The following is a 10,588-nucleotide window of genomic DNA, read 5'->3' as shown; positions in this document are numbered from 1 at the left end:
GTTGTGACGCATTCTTCCTGCTTAAGGCTGAGACTTTCACCGAACTGATAGAAGTACCTCTTTCTTGAACTAAATCTGTACTCACTTTGCTGTTTTACATTTCAGCAACTGACGTTTGTCGTCTCCTATAACTCTTGAAAAGATCGTTGTCATAGCAACCGTGATGTCAGGCAACATTCTCACTTGCCTGCATATCATCCGTGGATAGTGCTGTGCTAACTCTCCGCGTTAGAGTGAAGAATTGTGAACACACTTAGAGGCAAGAGAACTGCTAAATATGGCATTATTCTCGGAGATAAGAAAATTAATCTTTGCAGTTTTTTGAAAGTATATTAAATGCAAGGAGCAGTAGCACCAATCCTTTAAACGAGGTAACTACTCAAACTTATGGATCTTTTAGGTGACTGATCAATTAGCATTTGGATATGTATATTTTCTCGCCATTCATCGTTTATCATGTGTATTTATTACGGTAATAATATACAAGCGAAAAAGAAGTACGCTATTGGTCACGATAACCACAGATTAAGTAACTATAATCTATGCATCAGTGTTGTTGGTGAGAAATAGATGGTTTGGGGAACTAGCTTAGCTGGAGAGAGAGAGAGAGAGTCAGTTCTGTAAATGTGAATATCATAGATAGATCATACCCTAAGAAAGGTAAAGGCTTGTAATTATTCCAGGTTTTGTAATTAATTAAATAATTAACAGAGATCCCATATTAACAGGGTTATTATGGAAAGTTTTCTTGCTTGGTTGTGACATATATTACACTTGACAAGAAATTATATTCTTATTTTAATTCTGTACCCAAGTGTAAGTACAAGCGTGAAGTAACTTCATGACTCTTTGACTTGCATATAGAGACTGTTGACGTCACATCATTAACTTAGTATCCCATAATACTGAAATCTTATAGGAAAGGTTACCCAGACTAGTTTTGCCCTTTATTACAATCTCATTAGTGGGAGCCAGACCCAAGAAGATACCATAGTTAGATCAATGCAGGTCATATATTTTCCATATACGAGTAGAAAAAAGGTGTAACACCTTGTTATTAAATGCCTTGAATGAGAAATAGTTGTGAGATGTTTTTCCACTTGGTTTCAATGTATTAAGGTTTTTGTATTATGTGATACTAAAGCAATTGATGTGAAGTCATCATCCTCTATATACAAATAGACTAGTCATAAAGTTATTTTATACTTATTTTTATGCTTGGTTATAGGATTAAATCAATACAATTTCTTGTCAAGTATAATATAGAATTAAGGGATTCCTCAAATAGTTATTCAGTATGTGACAGATAATCAAATTATCATTAAAAGTTCATTATCAAAAATTAGATATCTCGTGTTAAATGGGGTATCTGTTTAACTGGATGTCACTAGTTAAATTTTGCACCAGGTAAAACTAATTGAATGAAAAGAAACTAAAAACAAACAAAATATGCATAATTAGAACTGAAAACATTTTGGTTTTCAGTTCTAATGATTATGAGAAAAATGCTTTCTCATAAGCATTTTCACATCTTCACATGTGCATTTTCTCATAAGCACAAGAAGCACTTTTGGTCCTTTGTATTTTCAGGTCACACTCAACAACAGTCATAAATACTATAAGAAATGATATTTTGAAATACATATTCAGAATTTCAGAATACCTAAAAACACAAGAAGTCCTTCTGACTTCTTATAGTCTGCTCTAAATATCCTTTTATCCTCTCACTCTACACAAACTTTTTTTTTTTTTTTAAGGTTTCAATATACATGGGCATTTCATCTGGCTTAAAGAGTGCACTCTAGTGTTGCAATGACTGTACAGCACATTGCTGCTATGATATGGAGGGTACTGACATAGAGGTAAGAACACAAGATGAAGAGAGGATTGAACTCATCACAGTGGAAACACAGAGTGTCTCTAGAGATGTGTGACTAACATGCTATCAGTATTCTGGGATGCTGGTTATGGGAAGGGTAGAAGAGGTTTAAACTGCAGAGATTAGTGAATAGGTAGAAAGGAGGTAATACTATCAAGGCATATAAGCTGATTACAATATTTTTTAGGATTAATATGCAAGGTATTATGCATAGAGTAAAGGAGGAGAGAATAATTGGGGGGGGGGGGAGAAATGAGAGGCCATCCATAGAAAATGGATAAGGATACAGCAAAGAAGGGAATGTGTAGATTACATGGAGACTGGTGGTGGTGGTGGGGGGGTAAATGGAATGCATTGTGCTTTTTATTTAAATATTTTTATATGAATCCCGGATAAAAAATTGTAAACCAATATACAATGTCTCATCAATTGGCTTGAATCTCATTATGAACACAGATGTTTGGGAATGTCTTTAGGTGGGAGATGAATTTTATTTTTTATTATCATTATTTTGGTAACCTCTATGTAGTCAATAGACTCCATTGTGTGAGGTCCACTCAACCAGCAACATGTTTATCATAATGGACTTTGAAGTTATTTATACTCCCTATATTCACAATACACTCTGGCAATGCATTCCACTCACCAACAACTCTCCACATAAAAAATCTACTCCTCACACCCTTCTTCACTACATCTTTAATACTTCCAGGCATGGCCTCTCATTCTTCCTATGTGCTCTTTTTATAATTCCTTCTGTATTAATCTGATCGAATCTCTTAACTAACTTGAAGGTCTCAATCATATCTCATCTTTTCCTGCTGTCCACTAAATTCTGTAATCCACATTCCTTCAAATGCTTTTCATGACCAACATTCGAAAGCAGCGGTTCTCAATTTATTTTAATTGTAGAACCCTTTTCACCTTGATAAACAATTTTGGAGTCCTGATAATTTTTATGATTATAAGTAAAAACAAAAAATCAAAAATAATTTATTTAAAATATATAAAAAACAAATAGATTAATAATGGAAAAGCAAATATTATTAATTCAAACTGGTAATTAATGTGAAGGATTAAACTTATTTTCTTTTCTTTCAGTTTTCTTTCAAAATTTGGTTTAATCATGGACAGCTCAATTCTAATATCAGGAGTGACATCCAACTTACTTCTGTATTTTGTTTTTGTCACAGTGTAGAGTGAAAATCTGCTTTCACACAAATGAAATCAAGTGTGGTCTCAAAGAGTTCTTCCGCTGTGTGGTAGGTAGTGGGGGGGGGGAAAGAATAACTTTGGAGGGATAACTTTGGTGGGTGCTGATGGTATTGAGGTGATGGGGTCAGATGTAATGATCAGGTTGCTGAGTGATCACTTTTCAAGAGTATCACCCAAGTGAAGATATCTCTGTACCTGTAGCAATAACTAATGTGAGAATTGAGATTAAGAAATCTGAGGTATTTAATATATATTTCAAAATTTAAATACAAACACTTCTGTAGGTTTAGATGGAATATCAGCTTGGGTGTTGCGTGAATGTACAAAGGAATTGTTAACCCCTCTTACTTGGATATTTAACTTAAGTTTGAACTCTGGTATGGTTCCTAGGTAGACTTACCATAAAATTTTTTTTATCAAACCGGGACATTAAGTAACAGAAAGTAACGCCTTCTACATTAAGTAACAGAAAGTAACGCCTTCTACATTAAGTACTTATGATTCAAAAGGCTAAATAACGGAGTGGTTAACAAAAAACAACATTTTGTAGTAATAATTTTTAATTACTCTTAACTGAACATAACTTATTATTAAAAAGTTATTAATATTTATCACTAGCGTGAACTTTCTTTAAAAATTCTTTGTTATTTTTAATCGCGTCGAAATATTCACTACAATTTAGTTCACTATTAAGTTTGCAGCACAATACAGCTTTTACTGTTGATTCAGCCATTCTACCTCTTTCAGACCATATGTTATTCATTATTGAGAATATCCTTTCAACAGGTGAAGATGTGCCTGGAAGGCTGAAAATATATTCTATAATTTGGACAAGATTGGGCAATGAAATGTATTTTTCTTTGAAATGACTGAATAGTTGTATCCATTTTTCTTTGCAACTTGTATTTTTCAAAATGTCATAGTTTGTCGACCAAAAAGCTTTTGCAATCACCACTTCATCAAACAGTTCATTCATGTTTATTGCATTATTTGCAAGAGTTTCATTAATTTTTTCACCTGACGCTTCAATTTCCAACCAAGTTAATTCATTGTTGTTTATCCAAGTAAAAGATTCTGTTCCACCAAAACTGTTTTCTCAAAGCTCAATGTAAGAAAGACATCGGTCATAAAATTTTGTAAACTCTTATAGTATTGTATTAATATTAATACTTCCATTATTTTCCAGTATTCTAAAAAGCTTTTTTGCTTCTTGAGGTATAAATTTATTATCATGCCTTTCCTCAAGATTTGTTTTTAATTTTCTAAGTTCAATGACAATATCTGTTGCACTCGCTTTTGTACTTTCCATAATCAAGATAGATTTGTTAAACAATTTGAGTTGCCCGTGCACAAACCACAAATGCATTTCACCACAATCATTATCAAAGAACTGTTTTATCATCACCGGACAGTGTTCTTGTGAAATAAAATATGATTTCAGTCCCTCATAGATTTCAAGTATTCTGTCAATAGCTGGAAGTAGCGATAGAAAACAGGTGTTGCCATGTTGAAGAACCTTTTTATACTCTACATCTGCAAATTCACAGAACACTTTTAGTTGAGTGACTCTAAATATTGTTTTCTCCTCACTGTTTTACACCCCCAAAATTGGTATTGCAGTTATCTCCACAAAATCCAATAATTTTTTTTGTTATATTATGAGTTTTCATAACTGACATTAAATGGTTTGTCAGTATTTCTGCAGTTTCACCAGGAACTGATTGAAAGTCTAAAAGTTTAACTTTTACTCCACAATCTGGTGCAAAATACCACACAACACATGGCACAGTTTTAATTTCTTTCCTGTTGGAAGAATCAATTGATATTGTCACAAAATTTGTTTGGTTTAAATCTTCACAAAGTTGTTGCTGAAACAACAGTGGCTCAATCACATTAACAATGACAGTTTCACATTTTGTTCTACCCAGTCTAAACTTTGTTTCAAAAAGCTTTGATATCAATTTAGATGAACAATCGGCAGACTTAAAGCTGAGATTGTGAACAGCAACATGAAATGCAAAAGTTGCTTCTTTAGTAGTTATTAAAAATTCTTTGTCACTTGGATCGGCACCTTTAAAATATGACAATATCTTTGAGGAAGTTATTGCCCCTGCTAGACTAGCCTTATGTTTCGCACATGTCAAGTGATTTTTATGTCTGAATGCCCACCATGAGCCACAGAAAATTCTGAAGAGCACTGTTCACATTTCACTTTGTCAATATGACCACAAACTTTTTTCAAAAACGGATAATCCTTTTTTAATTCATCTGTAAACACACAGTTTCTTTTTGGCATTTTTGGGTCAAATTAATTTAATGAAGTAAAAAAAATCACAAACAACATGCCAAAAATAAACATCGACTCGCAATCTAAACTCAACTAAGATTGCACATGATCAACAATGACTGACTTGCCACGCAGTATAGGCCAGAGTTGAAGTGGGGTATTCATATTGTCTAATCTCCATTTTCTGAGGCTGCACTTTTTGTACTGCATGTATATTCTGCACTTTAAATTTTTACCAAATAACCAGGACAAAATGACAAACTGGCTGGGACGCCGGGACCATACCTTCAAACTGGGAAGTATGGTAAGCCTATCCCTAGGGAGTGGAAGTTAGTCCAAGTGGTTCCTTTGCATGAAGGTGGCTCTAAAACTGCAGTAGTTAATTACAGACCGTTGAAAGTTTATTTTTCACTTGGTTAGAGTATAATAAATTTAGTTTAATCCTTTATCCAAGTGTAAGCAAACAAAGTTTGCACCTGAAAGTATCTTCAGGACTGGGGTAAGGTGGTACAACACCAGGGCAACTCGTTGCAAAGGTGGAGCAAGATACCAACACTCCTGTTTCAGTGTCTCCTATAATGCAAAACACATCTCCTTGCGGATATGTCTAATGTTATGCATTAAGGGAAGGGCCACTACCCAGACTAGTTTCGACCTTTATTGAGGTTTCTTCAGTGGGAGCCAGGCCCAAGTTGAGATACCAGGCAGAAGCATTCGCAGGTCATCTCTACCTATAGGAGTTGCCAAATGGTGTGCCACCCTTTTTTTAATAAATTACTCTGGATTTAGAGAAAGATGTTGAAAGTTTATTTTTCACTTGCCATCTCAGGAGTAGTGGTAAAAGTATTGGAAAAGTTGGTTAAAGACAAAATTCAAGAATGGGTGGATCAGGATATTCTATAGAGACCAACATGGTTTTGTTAAAGGTAGATCCTGCCTTAGCAATCTATTAACGTTTTATAATAGAATGACATCTGAGTTAAACAAAGGAACTGGCTACACAGTTCCTTCTGGATTTTGCTAAGGCTTTTGACAGGATACCCCCATTGAACACTATTATGCAGATTGCAGCTGATGGGAATGGATACTAAATTGGTGATGTGGACAGGAGAATGGCTCAGGGAGAGATACCAGAAGGTGGTGTATGGAGGAACCGAGTCCAGGATGAGGCAGGTGACCAGTAGTGTGCCTACAAAGTTGGGTGGTGCAATAAAAAAATCAAGCTGATGTTGAAAGTTTGCAGGATGATTCAGATGGGCTGGTAGGGTGGGCAAAGGGTAATGGATGTCAGTTCAATGTGGAAAAGTGTAAAAAGTTATGCATTTTGGGATTGGGGGATTACCGGCTGTGTACTACATTGATGGAACGGTGCTCCAGGAGATTGATGAGGCTAGGGACTTAAGGGTGTTGGTGGATGGGGAGATGGGGTTTGGGGGACACGTTGCTGGGGTGTCCGGGATTGCACGTGGGATTACTTGGTTGTTAGGGAACACACTGACATCCAGAGATAGAGAGGTTATTGTTCCCCTTTGTAAGGCGTTGATACTTCCACATTTGGATTACTGTGCTTGGGTCTGGTCACCTGGATTCCTTGGAGATGGGGAGGCTGTGGAGAGGGTTCAGAGAAGAGTGACTAAGTTGGTGAATGATGTAAAAAATGCTCTCTACATTGATAGATTGAGAGCTTGTGGATTGCAGGGGTTGGTTGATGGGCAGAGAAGTGGGGATATGATAGAAACATTTAAATTACTGAAAGGTTTTTATAGGATTGATACAGGGGAAATGTTTCAGCTGTGTGATAGTGATGGAAGAATAAGAGGTCATCCCTGGAAATTAAAGAAGAATGTGGTTAACAAGGGTGTGAGAACAAGGTTTTTTTGCCTGGAGGGTGGTGAATGAATGGAATTCATTCACCACCTGACTTTGCCTGACTTAGTTGTGAGTTCTTCGTCTGTAAATGAATTCAAGAAGAGATATGACAGATATTGTTTTACTAGTTTGGGTCTCCCACGATGAGTCTACTGACTCCATGGAGATATCCGTAATAATAATAATAATGAACGGCAACAAACAACGAGCCTTTTTGAATAAATTTAGATATTCTTCTTTTAAACTCACTGCTGTGTCTCCACCTCACTACGGATGATTTTGTCAACTAATGGTGGGAGAATCAAATGCAAATATTCAATTTATTCATCCATCACTTGACTCCACTGATTTTATTGAAATTTTTGAAACTTTATTTAAAAGAATTTTTTATACATACTTTTTAAACTATTAATTAGAGCTCAAAAACTAATTATATTTCACAACCCCAAATTTTATTGGCAGAACTCTGGGGTTCTGCAGAACACCTCTACTCTAGAGTCCTGATATCACTTTGATCATTCATCTTTGGACCCTCTCTATTCTTTCCACATCACAATGAAAACTATGTGACCAAATTTGAGCACAATAATCCATGTGTAGTCAGACCAATGGCACTATAGAGTCACCGGCCCCTCCTTATTCCTAAATGTCAATGTACTGTTTATCACAGCAGCAATGATCGGAACATTAGTCCACTGTGTACCATCATCCCAGATTCCAAATCTCATCCACTTCCTGAAGTTCACCTCCACCAATATAGTATGTAGTCTTATATCTCTGTACACCAAAGTGTAACACCCTGCACTTATTAAAACTACAACTTCCCCCCACGCCTTTGTTCAAGTCAAAATTCTATTCAAATCTTCCTAAAGGGAATTAACATCAGCAGTGCTACTTATAATTCTTCCCAGCTTTGCATCATCAGCAAACAATTGAAGATCTCCAGTCAGTTCACATGATGTAGATCATTTACAAACAAGTTAAACAGCAAAGGCCCAAGAACAGAACCTTGAGGAATGCCACTGGTCACCTTCCTTTTTTTTGAGACACTACTCCATCATACACAACTTACTGGTATCTTTCAAAAAGCCAATCTTCAATCCTTCTAACCAATCTGTTATCAAATCCCATCTTCTGCAGCTTGTACACTAATCTGTCATGTGGTAATATATCAAATGCCTTTGGAAAGTCCCAGAAAAATCACTGTGAATGAATCTCCTTCATCAAACACATTCCTCACCTTATCATAAAATATAAGCATATTGCTGAAACAAGACCTGCCTTTCACAAACTCATGCTGACCATCATAGAGAATCTTATGTCCATCAATCCAATCCTGTATTCACAGATATACAGACTGGTCTATAATTGGAAACTTCTGTCCTAGAACCATGCTTGTGTAGAAGTATTATTTTGCCATCTTTCCACTCCTCAGGAACCTTCCCTACTGTAAGACTTTCATTAAGTAACCAGGATAAAGGCATGGCTACCACTGCTAGATTACCACTGCTCAGGTCTGGTCTGGTCATCTCGTTTTCTTGAGGATGAAATAGTGGAGAGAATCCACAAATGAGTGGCCTGTGGTATGGACCCTATAAGGATAGATTGGAGGGCTTCAAAAGTTTGTTGCTAGACAAAAAAACAGAGGATATGATAGAAACATTTAAGTTACTTAAAAGGTTTTATCGGACTGAGGAAGAGGAACTATTTCGGCACTTGGCTAGGGGGGGGCAGAACAAGGGATAAGCCATTGAAGTTGTGTGTGTGTGTGTGTGTGTGTTTAGCAAGGGTGTGAGGAGTACATTTTTTGCTTGGAGAGTGGTGAATGAATAGAATGGGTTGCCTGAGTCAGTTGTAAATGCTTTGTATGTTAATGGATTCAAGGAGAGATACAATAAATATTGCGCAGATAGTTAGGTCTCCCACGATGAGGCTTAGGACTTCATGGAGGTGCCTGTACAATAATAAATATGGATGGCCCCTAGTTCTCTGACTAATTGTCATATATTGAAAAATTTCCTTTGCATCAATTTTATAAAACCCCTTTAATATCTTAAAAGTTTCTATCATGTCCCCTTTTCTCTGCCTGTCAACTAAACTTTTTACCCCAAAGGCCTTCAGCCTATACTTTCACAGACCTGTCACGAGCTTAGTCACTCATTTCTGAATCTTCTCTGCCACCTCCTGGTCCCCAAGAAACCCAGGTGACCAAACCTGTGTTTGTTACCTGGGTTTGTCAAACTGCAAACTGCATCTTCTTTTCCTCATAGTTGACATTCCAGAAATCAGAAATTACCTTAGTAAGTTGCCTCTGGACGCTTTCCAACATCTCTTCATCCTTTTGAAAACCAGGTGACCAAATCTGTGCACAGTAATCCATGTGTGGCCTAATCAAAGCCTTATACAATGGAACAAGAATCTCCTTACTCCACAAGTTAGTGTCCTATGCATCATTCCCAGATTTCTTTGTGTTGTCCTCACAATTTTGGCAATGTGTTCCCTAAATTTCAGATCCTTATCCACTATCACTCCCCAGGATCTCTTATTTCCTCTATCTCCAACAATATATCCCCACCAAGCATAAATTCTACATCCCATCTTTGTTTCCCAAATTTTAAAACCTTACATTTTGCAACATTGAACTCACATCCCCATTTCCGTGCCTATTCATTCAATTTATTCAAGTCTTCTTGTAAGGCCACAACATCTTCTCAACTCTTCATAGTTCATCCCAACTTTTCATCATCTGCAAACAGCTGAATATCCCCATCCAAATCTTCACCAATATCATTAACATACATATTAAATAGCAATGACCATAAAACAGACCTGAGGCACACCACACCACTAGTGACTTTCCTCTTCCTGGATATTTCTCCCTTATACACTACTTGCTGATACCTATCAGATAGTCAATCTCCGATCCAATGCACTAATCTAATATCCAAATCTATCTCCTCTAGTTTGGCTATCAACTTATCACATGGTAATCTATCAAAAGGCTTTGCAAAATCTAAGTATGTTACTGTCCAAAGAAGCTATCACCTTATTGTAATTAGTAAGTAGATTACTCTAAAACATGATCTCCCTTTAGCAAATCCATGCTGTCCACCAAAGATAATACCATTGTTATCAACCTAATTTTGGATTCCAGTTCTCACCAGCTTCTCCAACAACTTAATCATCGTTAAAAGCTTATGTGGGAAAATCTTCTTCTTATATTAAAAACTCAACAGATTTTGTCTCTAAAATCAAGGACGTAAAACTCAAATCTGCTGACATCATGGTGAGCTTTGACATGGTAGCACTCTTTACCAACATTCCAACACAAGAAGTTC

At 36.3% G+C, this 10,588-nt stretch overlaps 1 protein-coding gene across 1 annotated transcript in view; it reads left to right on the top strand.

The window, feature by feature from the left end:
• Nucleotides 1-217: 217 nt before the first annotated feature.
• The window catches only part of LOC150100979 (regulator of G protein signaling 20-like), a 56,930-nt gene continuing 46,559 nt past the window's right edge, over nucleotides 218-10,588 (top strand). The window contains exon 1 of the mRNA XM_090401980.1: nucleotides 218-371. The gene's annotated coding sequence lies outside the window, so the exon portion shown is untranslated. The remainder of the gene's footprint in view (nucleotides 372-10,588) is intronic.

This window comes from Typopeltis vanoorti, chromosome 12 (genome assembly GCF_054136105.1).
Source record: "Typopeltis vanoorti isolate ZY-2024b chromosome 12, IOZ_Tvanoo_1.0, whole genome shotgun sequence".
Taxonomy (NCBI): domain Eukaryota; kingdom Metazoa; phylum Arthropoda; class Arachnida; order Uropygi; family Thelyphonidae; genus Typopeltis; species Typopeltis vanoorti.
The sequence above is the reverse complement of the archived record's forward strand: the minus strand, read 5'-3'. Positions and strand labels throughout refer to the sequence as shown.